The sequence below is a fragment of the Solanum dulcamara genome, chromosome 7 (genome assembly GCF_947179165.1).
Source record: "Solanum dulcamara chromosome 7, daSolDulc1.2, whole genome shotgun sequence".
NCBI classification, from domain to species: domain Eukaryota; kingdom Viridiplantae; phylum Streptophyta; class Magnoliopsida; order Solanales; family Solanaceae; genus Solanum; species Solanum dulcamara.
Genome location: NC_077243.1, coordinates 56,018,678 through 56,040,569, shown reverse-complemented (window position 1 = coordinate 56,040,569; position 21,892 = coordinate 56,018,678). Strand labels below are relative to the sequence as shown.

Below are 21,892 nucleotides of genomic sequence, written 5' to 3'. Positions count from 1 at the left end.
AAAACCATATATGACTATGGATGGTTTGATAAATTTTCAACCAAGCAATTAATAAAATCTACTGAACAATCCTTAGCTCTTAATTCTGATGAGCAAACTATTTATTTATTAAATAAATGAGATATAGATTCTTATAGATCTAAATTTAATTTCATGCATATAGGCATGGTTCAAATTGCTTTTAAACCATTAACTCTTAAAGAGTTACCAGAAACCATTCTAGCTGCACTTAGAGATGCTAGAAATCTAAATTTTAGACAATCTTTAATTAGTTCTATTGAATCAACTGTAGCATATGGTCCAGTTTATTTTAATACACAACTCAATCTTCAATTATCCTTATCAGATGTTAATATTCTTGACACTTTAACATTAAATGTTAAGACACATGGTTATAACTATGTTCCAGGTTCTGAATTAATATGTTTATCTTATAGAATTTATTTCAAATTATTATCTACCTTAAACCCTCGATATAAATTATATGATACATCTAATCAGACTATATTAGTCGAAACTAATTTTACCAAATCTAAAGTCACCACTAGAAGACCTATTAGATGGGAAGAAATTAATTTCCCAACTACATGGACTTTAGAAACTGTTATAGCACCCAATCAGGTTACTAATAATTTGACCAATAGTAAATATTCTCACATAACTCAAAATCCTGATGGAAAAATATGCATCCAGTTCTCTGATAATAAAATCCCTCTATATAATAGAAGGTCATTTTCTGGATATAGATCTTTGCCAGAAATACAACATATTTCTCCTATTTCCTCAGAAACTCCTGTATACGGTCCAGCTCGTAATCGAGCTTTATCTTTACACACTTTAAGTGATACTTTAAGTGAAAACAGGTTGAAAGAGTAAAAATTAATCTTGTCAATAATATTGTACAGGCCATAGATAAATTATCTGATTTAGATCCAACTGCTTCAGAAATGGATTTTGACCCTAATGAGGGAATTGATAGAAATAAACTTTGAATGATGATGACACACCAAATAGATTTTAGTCCAGGATCCCTGGCAAGACAACATATTCAGAAAGAATTTTACCAAATTAAATGGAACAAGTTTAAAACTTGTTTTTTCGAGACTTATAGTCAAAATGATTTACATAGTATTTCACAAGAATTCTATGAATTTTGTGCACTACATAATAAAATAATATATTTTGTTCCATGGTTTATAACCACTTATTTACCACTATATGTCAAAGTTCTAGAACAAAGAACTTTCAAAGATAGCACTGATAATATTATTAAGGCTATTTATCCGCCTCAAAACCCTTTTATTTTACCTAATAATACAGGTCTTACTTTTTCAGCTTTTCAAAGTTTTATTGAAAATGATTTCGCAAAAATTAGCATAAAGGAAATCAATAATTTGATTGCTCAAAATAATTATTTGAGTCTTTATGTTAAAGTCATTGGTGAGCACATTAGTTCTCTTGATACCAAACTTGAGCAATTAATCTCACTAGTAAAGGTATTAAATAAAAACCAATCTTCTAATATAGCCTCCACTTCGGAGAACAAGGTCATTCTTCAGACTCCAACTCATATCCAACGACCCATAGAGGTAAAAAACTTCAAATCTAAGTCTTTAACTGATTTAGAAACACTTCTTGAAAAGAAATTAGCAAACTTAAATGCTAAAACGATTGGCATGATAGCCAACTCTCTAATGGAAGAAGATGTTTCTGAACTTAAGCCTTTTAAATCCAAAGGTACTAAAATGAATTCTAAATTCAAATCCGGTAGCAGATATGCTACTAAACCTTCTATGTTAACATATTATTATCCTCGCCCTACTCCTCAAGATGTTCTTATAGAAGAAAGAGATTGGATCCAAACCAACATATCTTATAGTGGTGATCAAATCTATGAATGGAATGTTGACGACTTAACTGATAGACAAGTCTCCATTCGTTTACACAGAATACTTATGTATGCCACCATCTGTAAATCCATAAATCATAATGATGACCATACTACTTGTAAAATGATAGTGGTAGGATTTACAGGCCAATTAAGAGGCTGGTGGGATAATTTCCTAACAAATAAAGCCCGTTCAACTATCACTTCTTCAATAAAAAGAGAAGTAACAACAGAAGCCGTCATTTCTGAAGAAGGAACATCTGAAAGACTAGTCGAAAATGTTAGACATGATGCGGTTTATACTTTAGTTCTAACAATATTAGAACATTTTAATGGTAGATTTACCAACCAAAATGAAACCCTAAGAACCCTTCTAAATGGATTAAGATGTAGACATTTAGGAGAATTTAGGTGGTATAAAGACACCTTTTTAAGTAGAGTAATGGACTTGCCAAAAAGCAATAGCATCCATTGGAAAACTAAATTCATAGATGGTCTTCCCTCGCTATTTGCAGAAAGAGTTCGAAAAACTCTACGAGGAACCAATACTGCTATCCCATATGATGTTTTTACTTATGGCCAGTTAATTGGCACTTGCACCCAAGAAGGATTAAATCTATGCAACGAGCTTAAATTAGCTCAGCAATTAAAGGCAAATAGTAAATCAGAAAAATTCCAATTAGGAGATTTTTGTACTCAATTTGCTGTTGCAGGCCCTTCTCAAAAATCGGGTAAAAAATTTAAAAAACATCGTCGTTCTAAGGAAGATAAGCCCTATAAATATCGTTAAAGCAAAGAAAAGCGTGAGGAAAGAAAAGCTCATCGTAAATCTAGTAGATTTACAAAAAATCACTCGAAAAGAGATCTTAGTAAAATAAAATGTTATGAATGTGATCAATATGGGCATATTGCTCCAAATTGTAAATTACAAAAGCTTAAAAGCTTAAATCTTTCTGAAGATATTCATGACAAAGTTTATGGTTTATTATACACTTCGGGTTCAGAATCTGACTATTACTCTGAGACCGAATCAAGTGCTGAAGAATCAGAAAGTGAAATTGCTCTTATTGATTTTTCTGATAATAAAAATGAAGCTTCTCTTAAATGCGGCATAAATTGCATAGGTAATAATTGCTCTTGCAAAACAGATGAGTTTTATAAACTACAGTCTCAATTTCAAGATTTGAATATGCATACTATCACTTCTGATAATGTGATTGAACTTCTGAAAGAAATCTCAGATGAAGAAACTAGGAGCAAGATTATTAACTTGGCTTCGGCAACTAGCTCCCAATCTAATAGAACTAAATCAAAAATTGATATTGATTCAAAATCATACAACCTAGATAATAAATCTCTTTTGTTTGGAATAGGATATCTAATCCATTTTAAATATTTGTTTAGTGGTTTGTAGTTTATTACTAACCTGGGCATTCCTCGTTCTTTTTCTACAGTATTATTACCATAAAAGGCAGTACAGGACCATGGTGATTTGGAGGGTTTAATCAGACCCTTTTGTAGGAGATTATCAATTTCCTTTTTGCAAAATTCTACTAACTCGCTATTCATTTGACAGGGACGAGATTTAGTAGGAATATTATCTTCACTGAAGTTGTCTTCATATGGAAGAGTGACAATATGCCTTTTTCTATTCTAAAAAACACTAGGATGATCAGCACAAACATCAATTGCTAGCTGTTTGGATATTATTTTAATTTTTTCTTGTACTTTGGTGGATTTCAATATATCCAGAATATTTAAACTATAAATTTCCAGTTGTAAAGAATTCATATGCTTTTGTTTCATATCAATTAAAGCATTAATATCTCTAGTTATGGGTTCAGTTATAAATGAAAAGGAAATTTCCTTATCTTTATAACTAGCTGTAAATCCTTTGGAATCTACTTTAGAAAAAGGATATATAGTGTTAATAAAAGGAGTTCCAAGTATAATTGGAGGATGCATCTGATCTTTAACTAATAAGAAAAAATGAGGAATACAGACTTTATTCTGACAAATATACGTGTTAGATAATTTGTATTTTATATTTAAAGAATGTCCTGATGCAGATTTAACTGCATGAGTAGTTTTTTCAAAATATCGAGAAGGAATTAATTCTTCTTGAATACAACTAACATCTGCTCCGCTATCAATCATAGCTGTGTTAGTAATGGAGAACTCATTATTAATTAGTATGGTGCATTTAATATACCATCTATGCGCAGTTACAATTTGTAACATTCCTAAAAATGAATCAGGTCTAGGAGTCTCAGTAGTTTCAGTAACTTCTTCTATGTTTTCTTTAAGAATACCTTTTCCTTTATTAGTGGAAGGTGATGATTCTATATGATCTAGGTTTTCTAATTGAGAAATCCGATGATCATGAACAAGCTGACTTTGTTTAAGAAATTTAATTTCTTGTTTAAGTCTTTCAACTTCAAATTTTAAATCATCTAAAGAGGTATCTCTTATAGAAGTGTTAGACTTTGTATCAAGACGAGCTAAAACTTCTGTTAAGGAGTATGGTTTTGAATCAATATCAATTTTTAATTTCGTTCTATTAGATTGGGAGCTAGTTGCCGAAGCCAAGTTAATAATTTTGCTCCTAGTTTCTTCATCTGAGATTTCTTTCAGAAGTTCAATCACATTATCAGAAATGATAGTATGCATTTTCAAATCTTGAAATTGAGACTATAGTTTATAAAACTCATCTGTTTTGCAAGAGCAATTATTACCTGTGCAATTTATGCCGCATTTAGGAGAAGCTTCATTTTCATTATCAGAAAAATCAATAAGAGCAATTTCACTTTTTGATTCTTCAGCACTTGATTCGGTCTCAGAGTAATAGTCAGATTCTGAACCCGAAGTGTATAATAAACCATAAACTTTGTCATGAATATCTTCAGAAAGATTTAAGCCTTTAAGCTTTTGTAATTTACAATTTGGAGCAATATGCCCATATTGACCACATTCATAACATTTTATTTTACTAAGATCTCTTTTCGAGTGATTTTTTGTAAATCTACTAGATTTACGGTGAGCTTTTCTTTCCTCACGCTTTTCTTTGCTTTGACGATATTTATAGGGCTTATCTTCCCTAGAACGACGATGTTTTTTAAATTTTTTACCCAATTTTTGAGAAGGGCCTGCAACAGCAAATTGAGTACAAAAATCTCCTAATTAGTATTTTTCTGATTTACTATTTGCCTTTAATTGCTGAGCTAATTTAAGCTCGTTGCATAGATTTAATCCTTCTTGGGTGCAAGTGCCAATTAACTATCCATAAGTAAAAACATCATATGGGATAGCAGTATTGGTTCCTCGTAGAGTTTTTCGAACTCTTTCTGCAAATAGCGAGGGAAGACCATCTATGAATTTAGTTTTCCAATGGACGCTATTCATTTCTGGCAAGTCCATTACTCTACTTAAAAAGGTGTCTTTATACCACCTAAATTCTCCTAAATGTATACATCTTAATCCATTTAGAAGGGTTCTAAGGGTTTCATTTTGGTTGGTAAATCTACCATTAAAATGTTCTAATATTGTTAGAACTAAAGTATAAACCGCATCATGTCTAACATTTTCGACTGGTCTTTCAGATGTTCCTTCTTCAGAAACGACGGCTTCTGTTGTTACTTCTCTTTTTATTGAAGAAGTGATAGTTGAACGGGCTTAATTTGTTAGGAAATTATCCCACCAGCCTCTTAATTGGCCTGTAAATCCTGCCACTATCATTTTACAAGTAGTATGGTCATCATTATGATTTATGGATTTACAGATGGTGGCATACATAAGCATTCTGTGTAAACGAATGGAGACTTGTCTATCAGTTAAGTCGTCAACATTCCATTCATAGATTTGATCACCACTATAAGATATGTTGGTTTGGATCCAATCTCTTTCTTCTATAAGAACATCTTGAGGAGTAGGGCGAGGATAATAATATGTTAACATAGAAGGTTTAGTAGCATATCTGCTACCGGATTTGAATTTAGAATTCATTTTAGTACCTTTGGATTTAAAAGGCTTAAGTTCAGAAACATCTTCTTCCATTAGAGAGTTGGCTATCATGCCAATCGTTTTAGCATTTAAGTTTGCTAATTTCTTTTCAAGAAGTGTTTCTAAATCAGTTAAAGACTTAGATTTGAAGTTTTTTACCTCTATGGGTCATTGGATATGAGTTGGAGTCTGAAGAATGACCTTGTTCTCCGAAGTGGAGGCTATATTAGAAGATTGGTTTTTATTTAATACCTTTACTAGTGAGATTAATTGCTCAAGTTTGGTATCAAGAGAACTAATGTGCTCACCAATGACTTTAACATAAAGACTCAAATAATTATTTTGAGCAATCAAATTATTGATTTCCTTTATGCTAATTTTTGCGAAATCATTTTCAATAAAACTTTGAAAAGCTGAAAAAGTAAGACCTGTATTATTAGGTAAAATAAAAGGGTTTTGAGGCGGATAAATAGCCTTAATAATATTATCAGTGCTATCTTTGAAAGTTCTTTGTTCTAGAACTTTGACATATAGTGGTAAATAAGTGGTTATAAACCATGGAACAAAATATATTATTTTATTATGTAGTGCAAAAAATTCATAGAATTCTTGTGAAATACTATGTAAATCATTTTGACTATAAGTCTCGAAAAACCAAGTTTTAAACTTGTTCCATTTATTTTGGTAAAATTCTTTCTAAATATGTTGTCTTGCCAGGGATCCTGGACTAAAATCTATTTGGTGTGTCATCATCATTCAAAGTTTATTTCTATCAATTCCCTCATTAGGGTCAAAATCCATTTCTGAAGCAGTTGGATCTAAATCAGATAATTTATCTGTGGCCTGTACAATATTATTGACAGGATTAATTTTTACTCTTTCAACCTGTTTTTCACTTAAAGTATCACTTAAAGTGTGTAAGGATAAAGCTCGATTACGAGCTGGACCGTATACAGGAGTTTCTGAGGAAATAGGAGAAATATATTGTATTTCTGGCAAAGATCTATATCCAGAAAATGACCTTCTATTATATAGAGGGATTTTATTATCAGAGAACTGGATGCATATTTTTCCATCAGGATTTTGAGTTATGTGAGAATATTCACTATTGGTCAAATTATTAATAACCTGATTGGGTGCTATAACTGTTTCTAAAGTCCATGTAGTTGGGAAATTAACTTCTTCCTATCTAATAGGTCTTCTAGTAGTGACTTTAGATTTGGTAAAATTAGTTTCGACTAATATAGTCTGATTAGATGTATCATATAATTTACATCGAGGGTTTAAGGTAGATAATAATTTGAAATAAATTCTATAAGATAAACATATTAATTCAGAACCTGGAACATAGTTATAATCATGTGTCTTAACATTTAATGTTAAAGCGTCAAGAATATTAACATCTGATAAGGATAATTGAAGATTGAGTTGTGTATTAAAATAAACTGGACCATATGCTACAATTGATTCAATAGAACCCATTAAAGATTGTCTAAAATTTAGATTTCTAGCATCTCTAAGTGCAGCTAGAAAGGTTTCTGGTAACCCTTTAAGAGTTAATGGTTTAAAAGCAATTTGAATCATGCCTATATGCATGAAATTAAATTTAGATCTATAAGAATCTATATCTCGTTTATTTAATAAACAAATAGTTTGCTCATCAGAATTAAGAGCTAAGGATTGTTCAGTAGTTTTTATTAATTGCTTGGTTGAAAATTTATCAAACCATCCATAGTCATATATGGTTTTAGTATCAATTTTTGGAATAGTCCATTTGTTTAATAAATCAAGATTTTGAGGTACATCTACCTCTTCTAATCTAGTACTTTTAATACTAGTTTCTCCCATATCCATTAGAAACTATATGATAAAAATCATATCTATGCCAGGTATTAAAAGTATAAGATTTATGTATTATGAAAGTGCCTAGGCTCTGATACCATCGCAACCAGGATCTAAAAGACTGGCGGTAGTCCGCGCGGTCATTCAGATCTTGCTTGAAACTATATCTTTGAGCTTGTAGTTAGCAAGATCAAAACCAATATAGAAGAAAATTTTATTTAATTTATGACTGTATGAAAGCTTTGACCTGAGCAAAGGGCCTGTCAGATATTCCGATACATACTATTATTAATCCGGCAATTAGCAGTTCTAACAGTGTAAAAATATGCCCCTCTCTTTTCTTTTAATGGGGACTTAGAACGACGATGTTTTTTAAATGTTTTACCCGATTTTTGAGAAGGACCTGCAACAGCAAATTGAGTACAAAAATCTCCTAATTGGAATTTTTCTGATTTACTATTTGCCTTTAATTGCTGAGCTAATTTAAGCTCGTTGCATAGATTTAATCCTTCTTGGGTGCAAGTGCCAATTAACTGGCCATAAGTAAAAACATCATATGGGATAGCAGTATTGGTTCCTCGTAGAGTTTTTCGAACTCTTTCTGCAAATAGCGAGGGAAGACCATCTATGAATTTAGTTTTCCAATGGACGCTATTGCTTTTTGGCAAGTCCATTACTCTACTTAAAAAGGTGTCTTTATACCACCTAAATTCTCCTAAATGTCTACATCTTAATCCATTTAGAAGGGTTCTAAGGGTTTCATTTTGGTTGGTAAATCTACCATTAAAATGTTCTAATATTGTTAGAACTAAAGTATAAACCGCATCATGTCTAACATTTTCGACTGGTCTTTCAGATGTTCCTTCTTCAGAAATGACGGCTTCTGTTGTTACTTCTCTTTTTATTGAAGAAGTGATAGTTGAACGGGCTTCATTTGTTAGGAAATTATCCCACCAGCCTCTTAATTGGCCTGTAAATCCTACCACTATCATTTTACAAGTAGTATGGTCATCATTATGATTTATGGATTTACAGATGGTGGCATACATAAGCATTCTATGTAAACGAATGTAGACTTGTCTATCAATTAAGTCGTCAACATTCCATTCATAGATTTGATCACCACTATAAGATATGTTGGTTTGGATCCAATCTCTTTCTTCTATAAGAACATCTTGAGGAGTAGGGCGAGGATAATAATATGTTAACATAGAAGGTTTAGTAGCATATCTGCTACCGGATTTGAATTTAGAATTCATTTTAGTACCTTTGGATTTAAAAGGCTTAAGTTCAGAAACATCTTCTTCCATTAGAGAGTTGGCTATCATGCCAATCGTTTTAGCATTTAAGTTTGCTAATTTCTTTTCAAGAAGTGTTTCTAAATCAGTTAAAGACTTAGATTTGAAGTTTTTTACCTCTATGGGTCGTTGGATATGAGTTGGAGTCTGAAGAATGACCTTGTTCTCCGAAGTGGAGGCTATATTAGAAGATTGGTTTTTATTTAATACCTTTACTAGCGAGATTAATTGCTCAAGTTTGGTATCAAGAGAACTAATGTGCTCACCAATGACTTTAACATAAAGACTCAAATAATTATTTTGAGCAATCAAATTATTGATTTCCTTTATGCTAATTTTTGCGAAATCATTTTCAATAAAACTTTGAAAAGCTGAAAAAGTAAGACCTGTATTATTAGGTAAAATAAAAGGGTTTTGAGGCGGATAAATAGCCTTAATAATATTATCAGTGCTATCTTTGAAAGTTCTTTGTTCTAGAACTTTGACATATAGTGGTAAATAAGTGGTTATAAACCATGGAACAAAATATATTATTTTATTATGTAGTGCAAAAAATTCATAGAATTCTTGTGAAATACTATGTAAATCATTTTGACTATAAGTCTCGAAAAAACAAGTTTTAAACTTGTTCCATTTAATTTGGTAAAATTCTTTCTGAATATGTTGTCTTGCCAGGGATCCTGGACTAAAATCTATTTGGTGTGTCATCATCATTCAAAGTTTATTTCTATCAATTCCCTCATTAGGGTCTAGATCCAACTGCATCAGAAATGGATTTTGACCCTAATAAGGATATTGATCAAAATAAACTCTGAATTATGATGACACACCAAATAGATTTTAGTCCAGGATCCTTGGCACGTCAACATATTCAGAAAGAATTTCATCAAAGTAAATGAAACAAGTTTAAAACTTATTTTTTTGAGACTTATAGTCAAGAGGATTTACATAAAATTTCCCAAGAATTCTATGAATTTTGTGCACTGCATAATAAAATTGTGTATTTTGTCCCATGGTTTATAACCACCTATTTATCATTATATGTTAAAGTTCTCGAACAACGAACTTTTAAGGATAGCACTGGTAATATTATTAAGGCTATCTATCCACCTCAAAATCTTTTTATCTTGCCTAATAATACAGGCCTCACCTTTTCAGCTTTTCAAAATTTTATTGAAAATGATGTCGCAAAAATTAACATAAAGAAAATTAATAATTTAATTGCTCAAAATAATTATTTGAGTCTTTATGTTAAGGTCATTAGTGAACACATTAGTTCTCTTGATACTAAACTTGAGCAATTAATCTTGCTAGTAAAAATACTAAATAGAAACCAACCTTCTGATATAGCCTCCACATCAGAAAACAAGGTTATTTTTCAGACTCCTACTCATATTCAGCGTCCTATAGAAGTAAAGGATTTCAAATCTAAGTCATTAACCGATTTCGAAGCACTTCTTGAAAAGAAATTAGCAAAATTACATGCTAAACCTATTGGCATGATAGATAACCCTCCAATTGAGGATGATATTTCTGAACTTAAGCCATTTAAATCCAAAGGTACCAAAATGAATTCTAAATTCAAATCTGGTAGCAGATATGCTACTAAACCTTCTATGCTAACCTATTATTATCCTCGTCCTACTCCCCAAGATGTTCCCATAGAGGAAAGCGATTGGATCCAAACCAACATATCTTATAGTGGTGATCAAATTTATGAATGGAATGTTGACGGCTTAACTGATAGACAGGTCTCCATTCTTTTACATCGAATGCTTATGTACGCCACCATTTTTAAATCTACAAATCACAATAATGACCATACCACTTGTAAAATGGTAGTGGCAGAATTTATAGGCCAATTAAGAGGCCAGTGGGATAATTGTTTAACAAATGAAGCTCGTACAGCTATCACTTCTTCAATAAAAGGAGAAGTAACAACAGAAGCTGTCCTCTAAGAGGAAGGAATATCTCAAAGACCAGTCGAAAATGTTCGACAAGATGCTGTTTATGCTTTAGTTCTAACCATATTAGAACACTTTAATGGTAGATTTACCAACCAAAATGAAACCCTTAGAACACTTCTAAATGGACTTCGTTGTAGACATTTAGGTGAATATAGGTGGTATAAAGACACCTTTTTAAGTCGAGTAATGGACTTACCCGAAAGTAATAATATTCATTAGAAGACTAAGTTCATAGATGGCCTTCCTCCCCTATTTGTAGAAAGATTTCGAAAAACTCTACGAGGAACTCACTCTGCTATTCCTTATGATGTCTTCACTTATGGCTAGTTAATTGACACTTGCACTCAAGAAGGATTAAATCTATGCAATGATCTTAAACTAGCTCAGCAATTAAAGACAAAAAGCAAAACAGAGAAGTCTCAATTAGGAGATTTTAGTACTCAATTTGCTGTTGCAGGCCCTTCTCATAAATCGGGTAAAAATTCGAGAAAACATCATCGTTCTAGGGAAGATAGACCCTATAAATATCGCCGGAGTAAGAAAAAACGTGAAGCAAGAAGAGCTAACCGTAAATCTACTAGATTTACAAAATATTATTCTAAGAGAGACCTTAGCAAAGTAAAATGCTATGAGTGTGGCCAATATGGGCATATTGCTCCAAATTGTAAATTACAAAAACTAAAAAGCTTAAATCTTGATGAAGATATTCATGATAAAGTTTATGGTTTATTATACACTTTGGGTTCAGAATCTAATTATTCCTCTGAGACCGAATCAAGTATTGAAGAATCTGAAAGTGAAATTGCTCTTATTGATTTTTCTGATAATGAGAATGAAGCTTCTCCTAGAAGTGGTATTAATTGCACAGGTAATAATTGTTCTTGCAAAACTGATGAGTTTTTTAAACTACAGTCTCAATTTCAAGATTTGAATATGTATACTATCACTTCTGATAATGTAATTGAACTTCTTAAAGAAATTTCTGATGAAGAAACTAGGAGCAAAATCATTAATATGGCTTTGGCAACCAGCTCCCAGTCTAATAAAACTAAAATAAAAAATGATATTGATTCAAAACCATACTCTTTAACAGAAGTTTTGGCTCGTCTTGATACAAAGACTAATACTACTATAAGAGATATTTCATTAGATGATTTAAAATATGAAGTTGAAAAACTTAAACAAGAGATTAAATCTCTCAAACAAAGTCAAATTATTCATAATCATCGGATTTCTCAATTACAAAACCTTGAGCATCAAGAAACACCATCTCCTACTGATAAAGGAAAATGTATTGTAGATGAAAATGAAAAAATCATAGAAACTCCTAAATATAATTCATTCTTAGGAATGTTACAGATTGTAACTGCGCATAGATGGTATATTAAATATACCATTTTAATTAACAATGAGTTTACTATTACTAACACAACTATGATTGACAGCGGAGCAGATGTTAGTTGCATTCAAGAAGGCTTAATCCCTTCTAGATATTTTGAAAAAACAACACATGCAGTTAAATCTGCATCTGGTCATGCTTTAAATATAAAGTATAAACTGTCTAATACATATATTTGTCAGAATAAAGTCTGTATTCCTCATTTTTTCTTATTAGTAAAGGATCAAATGCACCCTCCAATTATTCTTGGAATCCGTTTTATTAATACTATATATCTTTTTTCTAAAATAAATTCTGAAGGATTCACTACTAGCTATAATAATAAGGATATTTCCTTTACCTTTATAACTGAACCAGTAACTCGAAACATTAATGCTTTAATTGAAATGAAATAGAAGCATGTTAATTCCTTACAAGTAGAAATTTACAGCTTAAATATTCTAGATACATTAAAACCTACTAAGGTACAAAAAAAATTAGATTAATCTTTAAACAATTAGCAATTGATGTTTGTGCTGATCATCCTAGGGCTTTCTGGAATAGAAAAAGGCATATTGTCACTCTTCCATATAAAGATAATTTCAGTGAAGATAATATTCCCACTAAATCTCGTTCCTGTCAAATGAATAGTGAGTTAGTAGAATTTTGTAAAAAGGAAATTGATAGCCTTATACAAAAAGGATTGATTAAACCCTCTAAATCACCATGGTCTTGTACTGCCTTCTATGTTAATAATATTGCAGAAAAAGAACGTGGTATGCCTAGGTTAGTAATAAATTACAAACCATTAAACAAATATTTAAAATGGATTAGATATCCTATTCCAAATAAAAGAGATTTATTATCCAGATTATATGATTCCAACATTTTCTCAAAATTCGACTTAAAGTCAGGATATTGGCAAATTCAGATTTTTAAAGAGCACACTTATAAAACTGTTTTTAATGTTCCTTTTGGGCAATATGAATGGAACGTAATGCCTTTTGGTTTAAAAAATGCCCCATCTGAATTCTAGAAAATAATGAATGATAGTTTTAATCCTTATCTGGATTTTATCATTGTTTATATTGATGTATTTTAGTCTACTCAAAAACATTTGAGACTCATATAAAACATCTTGATATCTTTAAAAAAATTATGATGCAAAACGGTTTGGTTATATCTAAACCTAAATTGAGTCTATTTCAAACAGAAGTTAGATTTCTTGGACACAATATTTGTCAAGGTAAAATCACTCCTATTCAACGGTCAATTGATTTTGCTTTAAAATTTTCCGATATAATCACGGATAGAATTATGCTTCAAAGATTTTTAGGAAGTTTAAATTATATCTCACCCTTTTACAAAAATCTATCTAGAGATTTATCACCTTTATATGAAAGATTAAAAAAGAATCATAAACTCTCTTGGACTGATGGTCTAACAGAACTTGTTCAATCAGTTAAATATCGGGTAAAATCCTTACCTTGTTTAACACTGGCTAACCCAGCTTGGCCAAAAATTATTGAAACAGATGCTTCTAATATTAGTTATAGAGGGATACTTAAACAAGTAAATCCCAACGATAAGCATGAATATCTTATAAGATTCCATTCAGGTAAATGGACTGAGGCCCAACGCAAATATGCATCAGTGGCCCATGAAATGTTATGTATAGTTAAATGTATTTTAAAATTTCAAGATGATTTATATAATCAAAGATTCTTGATTAAAACAGATGCCCAATCAGTAAAATACATGTTTGATAAAGATTTTAAGCATGATGCTTCAAAATTAATATTTGTTAGGTGGCAGGCTCAGTTAGCCCCATTCGACTTTGATATTCAGTATAAAAAGGGAATTGATAATTCTTTACCAGATTTTTTATCTAGAGAATACTTGATAAATTAATCATGCATTACTTCGCAGCTTTCTTTGAAGACAAAACCCTTATAACAATCTTAAAGGCTATCCCTTTAGGAGAAGATATTCAAACCAAGATTCTGGATAAAATCATAGAAAATATTATTAAAGAAGAAATGGAATCATTTCATTTCTCTATTTATTCCTATGAGGACGATGAAGGTCCCTACTATCTTGATACAAATGATTTCTTTGAATATCATTAATAGTTTATATTTGCAGATATGGCAGACCCACAGTGGTCTATAATCAGAAGCAAAAATACTACTAGAGGAAGAGGCAGGGGAAGATCGGCCCCTACACAAAGGCCATCATATGGCTCATCATCATCATCATCTAGCAATTTTTCTGTTCTAAGAATGGGTAACAAGAGTTTGATAAACTCTAAAGTCAGTGAAACCTCTTCATCAACTCAGAAAGAAGATATTTCTTCAATCAATCTGGAAGAAAGTCCATTATATGGACAACTGAAAGCATACTTGGAGTTAAAAAAGCAAAAAGATACTTTTGCCACAATAACAAAAGAAATCGATGATAACAAGAATTATGAAGAAGTACCCACAAAAGAAATAATATTTCTTTTAGAAAATTCTGATATTCAGAGGCAAGATGAACCCTGGAAGATTTTCCAGCGATACTTAATACGGGGATTATATTTCCCAGGAGAGTCATACAAAACTCGAATATATTATGAAACAATCTTGATCAAAACAGGAAGTGCTGACTTCCAATATTTTACCACAGAAGAGAACATTTATAACTTCTCAAAAGTCATTATCAGACAGATTATATCTGTTGAAGAGTGGGGAATCTCCACAATGAACGAACGACAGGCTTGTGTTAATAACATGAACATCAATCTTACTTATTGGGATTATATCCAAGCTTTTCACAAAGTTTTCTATTATAACAATGATAAACATAAACACACCTGGTTCATAAAGGTTTGTTCGAAGATTTTTGAAGGACCAATTCCAAACTGGTTCATAAGATGGTGGACATTTCACGGTCCCACGATAAATATTTTATTGCATATCTATCTTAACTTCTATAAAGAATGGACAAAAATTTCTCCATTTTTAACAGAATTATACTTAGCTGATCATGTAAGCAATCTCGATAAAATCAATCAGATGTATTTCTTTATTGAGTTTTCTATACATGGATCCATAAATGACTTCCAGAAGTGGGATATACCCCAGACGAAAAAATACCATGTCTTTATCGTATGTATTATAATAATTTTTGGGATAAATTAACAAGAAATGATCCCAAAACTAAACAACCTTATGGTCAAGAACTCATGATACTATTAAAGCAAAACTCCAAGAATATACTGAGCATCCTCAAAAGAACTTAGTGGTTGACAATTCAGTCAAACATATTGCTCGAAGAATTTCAGTTCAGCAAGGTGATAAAAGTGAACTAATCAATGATTATTTAGAAGAAGTCAAAAGAAATTTAATTCAGACCCTAACAGAATATGATAAATCAGACACTTCCATGAAAAGTGACGCAAGCGATGATATCGCTGATGTTCAATCTGATGAGCCTTGACCTATATTATCAGAAAGTGAACTGGAGAAGGTAGAAGAATTTCTTAAATCTCTACAAGATAAGGAAGAATTCCTTCGTACAACTATAAAGGGAAAAGGAAAAGCAGAATGAGACGGCCACTAAAGACTATTAAGAGATTGAAAAGATGGTGGGCCATGAGAGGATATATCCCCACCAATTTCAAATGGATACAAATTATATTTGTAACCCCAGTAGAAATACTGTATGTACACAGTAAATATACTATTTTAGAAACCTACATAAGGGACCCACTTGTACTATTCAGGGACCCATATGAAGACTACCTTTCTTTTTGTGTGTCTCCTTAGCCCTCCTATATAAAGGGCATTTGATTTCACTTCTTAGATAGAGTTTATTTACTCCCCTTATCTCTCTACTACTATCCTCTCTCCCTTCTCTCTTGTAAGCATAATCTATTGTAAGATATTAATAAAGATTTGCTATTTAGAATAGCCTTAGAGGCAAGGTGAGTTCTTTACTTTCTACTTTAATTATTGTCTTCTTTTATTCATAGCCGTGACTATGTCCGGCTAAGAACCTTCATATCTATGCCAGATATCTAAAGTTATATGAGATATGTAATATGAAAGACTTAGACTCAATTAACTTATAAGAAGAATTTATCATAGTTCCATGACTTGGTTCTGAGATGGTGGTACAGTCGATTCCGGCACTACTATGTTAACTCAGCCTAGCAAGCAGTGGTGGTGTAAGTCCCCGTTAAAAAAAAGGGGCATATTTTTACACTGTTAGAACTGCTAGTTGCCAAGTTAATAATAGTATGTATCGAAATATCTTACAGACCTTTTGCTCAGGAGAAAGCTCCATACAGCCATGAACTAAATAAAATTTTCTTCTATTTTGATTTTGATCTATGCTAACTATAAGATTGAGGATATAGTTTCAAGCAAGATCTGAGTGACCGCGCGGACTATCGCCAGTCTTTTAGATCCTGGTTGCGATGCGATGTTCTCATAGAGGAAAGAGATTTTTATAACCACCTATTTACCTTTATATGTTAAAGTTCTCGAACAACGAACTTTTAAGGATAGCACTGGTAATATTATGAAGACTATCTATCCACCTTTATATTATAGATCTATAATATTTGGCATAGATATGGCTTAAATTTTCTATGGATATTGGACAAACTAGTATTAAAAGTACTAGATTAGTATTATTTAGTATTATTATTATTAGTAGTAGTATTATTACTATTATTACTATTACTATTACTACTATTATTATAATTACTATTATTATTATTACTATTAGTAATAATAATAATAATAGTAATAATACTAAATAATAATACTAATAGTAATAATAATAATAGTAATAATAGTAATAATAGTAGTAGTAATAGTAATAGTAATAATAATAATAATAATAATAATAATAGTAATAGTAATAATAATAATAGTAATAGTAATAATAATAATAATAGTAATAATAATAATAGTAATAATAGTCATAATAGTAATAATAATAGTAATAATAATAGTAATAATAGTAATAGTAATAGTAATAATAATAGTATTAATAATAATAGTAATAATAATAATAGTAATAATAGTAATAATAATAGTAGTAACAGTAATAGTAATAATAATAATAATAATAATAATAATAATAATAAAGTGTTGAGCAGGACCTTAGGGGTTATTGAAAATTTTACTTAGTCTGGTAATTTTACAAAGTCAAATCTATTTTATGTAAACCATGAATCAATCGTTTAAAACCCAACCGGGAATATCCCTAGGCGATATCATCAGCCATACAGGACTTACCAACGGAATTACAAGGTTTTAACTCAATTAATCCATCACTAACCATGTCGGGAACACCCCTTTTAGGGCTTACCAACGCCATGGTTTAAGCTTAGTTTACTATAAAATTATTTTAACTTTAACCTGACCAAAACCGTAACCCATTAAAGAAAAGCTCTTATTTTAGAGTCTTTGCCATTTGATATTCTAACAACCTATATTAGTTATTATTTAACACTTAAAGACTTAGCCCATCATGGGTCTAAGTTATACAAAATTTAAATAAAAGAAAGTAAAAGAAGGGTACCTGTAACACCACCAGTCTCCTGGGGTTGTAGCCAAACTTCACTCTTTATTTATTGGTATCACAATAGTACAAACTTCAAACTATTATAAACTTGCATTTAGTAGAAAGTAGTGAAGTTTGTACTATTGTGATATCAATAAATAAAGAGTGAAGTTTGGCTACAACCCCAAGAGACTGGTGGTATTACAGGTACCCTTCTTTTACTTTCTTTTATTTAAATTTTGTATAACTTAGACCCATGATGGGCTAAGTCTTTAAGTGTTAAATAATAACTAATATAGGTTGTTAGAATACCAAATGGCAAAGACTCTAAAATAAGAGCTTTTCTTTAATGGGTTACGGTTTTGGTCAGGTTAAAGTTAAAATAATTTTATAGTAAACTAAGCTTAAACCATGGCGTTGGTAAGCCCTAAAAGGGGTGTTCCCGACATGGTTAGTGATGGATTAATTGGGTTAAAACCTTGTAATTCCGTTAGTAAGTCCTGTATGGCTGATGATATCGCCTAGGGATGTTCCCGGTTGGGTTTTAAACGATTGATTCGTGGTTTACATAAAATAGATTTGACTTTGTAAAATTACCAGACTAAGTAAAATTTCCAATAACCCCTAAGGTCCTGCTCAACACGTGGTATCAGAGCCATGGAAGTATTTTAATAATTTATAAGAAGTTATTATTTAACACTTATTATTTAAACTCTTTGTTAATGGATTGGTTTAAAAAACCAAAAAATATTAAAAATATGTTAAAAGAACAGATAGATTTATCTGTTAATCAAGATTTATTAAATACTTGGACTATTCCAACAGTAGATGTGCAAACTATTTATAAATTAGGCACATTTGAAAGATTTGCTGGTAAGACAACTATTAAAACTACCGAATTAAGTTTTACCATGGAAAAAGAAAGTGATATTTTCCATCTTTTTACTCAAGATGATATTGATTACTATAAACATAAAGATTTTAATTATCTGCATATTGGATTAGTTCAAGTTGCTTTTAAGCCTTTAACTTTAAAAGGTTTGCCTGAGTCTTTTATTGCGGCTTTAAGAGATGGTAGAAATTTAAATTGGAATAATTCTTTAATTGGTACTATCCAATCTAGTTTGGCTTATGGTGCTGTTTATTTTAATGCCTATCCAAATTTAAATGTTGCATTATCTGATGTGAATGTTTTTCAATCTTTGATTTTAAATGTAAAAATTAATGGTTATAATTATTTACCTGGTACTGAAGTGATTTGTATTTGTACTAGAATTGTGTATCGACCTTTGTATACTTTATCACCTAGGTGTCGTATTGCTGATCACAATAATGAGACTGTATTATTTGAAAATAATTTTTCTAAGTCTAAAATTATTACACGTAGATTAATTAAATGGGAAGAAATTAATTTCCCTGACGAATGGATTATTGAGGAGGCTGCTGTCCCTCAAAACATTACTTGTGAAGATCTTGCTGAAATTTCCCAAACTTCAGATGGGACTGTTAGACTTCGTTTTAATAATGAAAATATTCCTAGAATTACTAATTCTTCTTCTAGATTAACTAGATCTATGTCTTCTTACATTTCTCCGGCTAATTACTTAGTAGATATACCATCTAGGGCATCTACTTCTCAGATTAGAGAAACTATGCCTCAGAGATTTGATCATATCATCATTGATAATAAAAATATTGCTAGAGGAGGAGATTTAAGTGAACCAACAGATTCTGAAATGAATTTACCAAATGGCAAAGACTCTAAAATAAGAGCTTTTCTTTAATGGGTTACGGTTTTGGTCAGGTTAAAGTTAAAATAATTTTATAGTAAACTAAGCTTAAACCATGGCGTTGGTAAGCCCTAAAAGGGGTGTTCCCGACATGGTTAGTGATGGATTAATTGGGTTAAAACCTTGTAATTCCATTGGTAAGTCCTGTATGGCTGATGATATCGCCTAGGGATGTTCCCGGTTGGGTTTTAAATGATTGATTCGTGGTTTACATATAATAGATTTGACTTTGTAAAATTACCAGACTAAGTAAAATTTTCAGGTTGGTGGGATAATTTTTTAAAAGAAGAACATCGTAAAACTATTATGAATACCACCATTGTTTCTACTATAGAAGGCCAATTAGCCTATCAAACTACTGATAAATCTACTTCTGAAGGCCAAGAAAGGGCCAATGTTGCTTATACTTTAGTCACTACAATGGTTGAGCATTTTTGTGGTAGATGGACTGATGAAGCTGAAACAATTAGAACTACTTTACAGAATTTACGTTGTAGACAACTGTCTGATTTTAGATGGTATAAAGATGTTTTCCTTAGTAGAGTAATAGAATTGCATGATTGTAGTCATGAACATTGGAATTCTAAATTTATTGATGGATTGCCTTCTATTTTTGCTGAACGTGTTAGAAAAACTCTTCGTGGCACTGAAACAAAGATTCCTTATGAAAAACTTACTTATGGTAAGATTATCAGTGTTTGTACTCAAGAAGGTTTAAATGTTTGTAATGAGATTAAAATGAATTATCATATAAAGAAAAATAGATTAAATGAAAAACAACAATTGGGTGAATTTTGTGACCAATTTGCTTTTGATATGCCTATTCCTGCTAGAAAAGGAAAAGTTTACCCTTCTAAAGAAAAGTTTTTAAAAAAATCTCGCAAAGTTAAGCGTCGTGAATTATCTAAATCTGATTTAAAAGAGCTTCCTAAAAAATATAGGAAAATGTATAAGCGCAAAGTGGAAAAGAAAGATTATAAAAAGAATGTTAAATGCCATAAGTGTGGGAGATATGGTCATTATGCTAATGAATGTAAGACTCAGGAGAAAATTAGGGCATTAGATTTGGATGATAAATTAAAAGATTCTTTGTGCAAAATTCTTTTATATTCTGATAAGGAGGATTCTCCTTTTAGTACTAATGAAACAAGTTCTGATTCTGCTTCTTCTTCTACTGAAGACCAAATAAAAGTTTTACAAAATGAAGATTTATATTCAGATTCTGATAGATATTTCTCTGATGATGAATGTGAACCCTGTCAAAAGGGTATGTCTTGTGAAAAAGATGATAGTTTGTATAATTTGTTATCCAATTTTCAGGATTTAAATTTAACTGTTATAGATGATGATAAGATTTTTGATATTTTAAAAACTGTTAAGGATAAAGATTTAAGAAATAAGATTTTTTATACTATTTTTGATGAAGGTACTAGTAGTAGCAAGATAGATGAAAAACCTGTTGATATTATCAGACAACAACTTGCTTATTATTCTATGGCTGATTTAAAACAAATTTTAAACAAAAGAAATTCTTTTCAAAAGAGATAACTACTTCTGATTTAAGACAAGAAATTAATATTTTAAAGGATGAAGTTATCCAGTTAAAAGCCCAAAACAAAAGTATGGATAAAAGGATTTTAAGTCTTGAAGATTCTAAAACATTTGATTTACTTTTACGGGCTAACAAACCTGATGAAAATCATAAACAAATTATGCTAGAACCTAATTTACAAAATACTGATGAAGATTTTCTAAAAGTGATTAAATTTGATACTAATAGTGAATTTTTACAAAAACTGAGTATTATTACTTCACAAAAATTCTATATTAATATCACGTTGCAAATAGATTATAATTTTAGAAAAGAATTTATTGCTTTATTTGATAGTGGTGCAGATGTTAATTGTGTGCAAGAAGGGATTATTCCTTCTAGATATTTTTATAAAACTACTCATTGTTTAAGATCTGCTAATGGTAGTAAAATGAAATTACGTTATAAATTACCTGAAGCATTTTTGTGTAATGATGGTATTTGTTTACCTCAAAGTTTTATGATTGTTGAAGATATTTCTTGCCCTATTATTTTAGAAGTGCCTTTTATGAATGCTATTTTCTATTAAAATATTGGGATAATAATAAATTAATTGGGACTTACAAGAATAAAGATTTTC

The 21,892-nt window shown here is 30.8% G+C and overlaps 2 pseudogenes; one reads left to right on the top strand and one right to left on the bottom strand.

Moving 5' to 3' along the window:
- Window positions 1-662: 662 nt before the first annotated feature.
- LOC129894759 (uncharacterized) lies at window positions 663-9,039 on the bottom strand (annotated as a pseudogene).
- Window positions 9,040-10,595: 1,556 nt separating this feature from the next.
- On the top strand, window positions 10,596-15,963 carry LOC129894758 (uncharacterized; annotated as a pseudogene).
- Window positions 15,964-21,892: the final 5,929 nt, after the last annotated feature.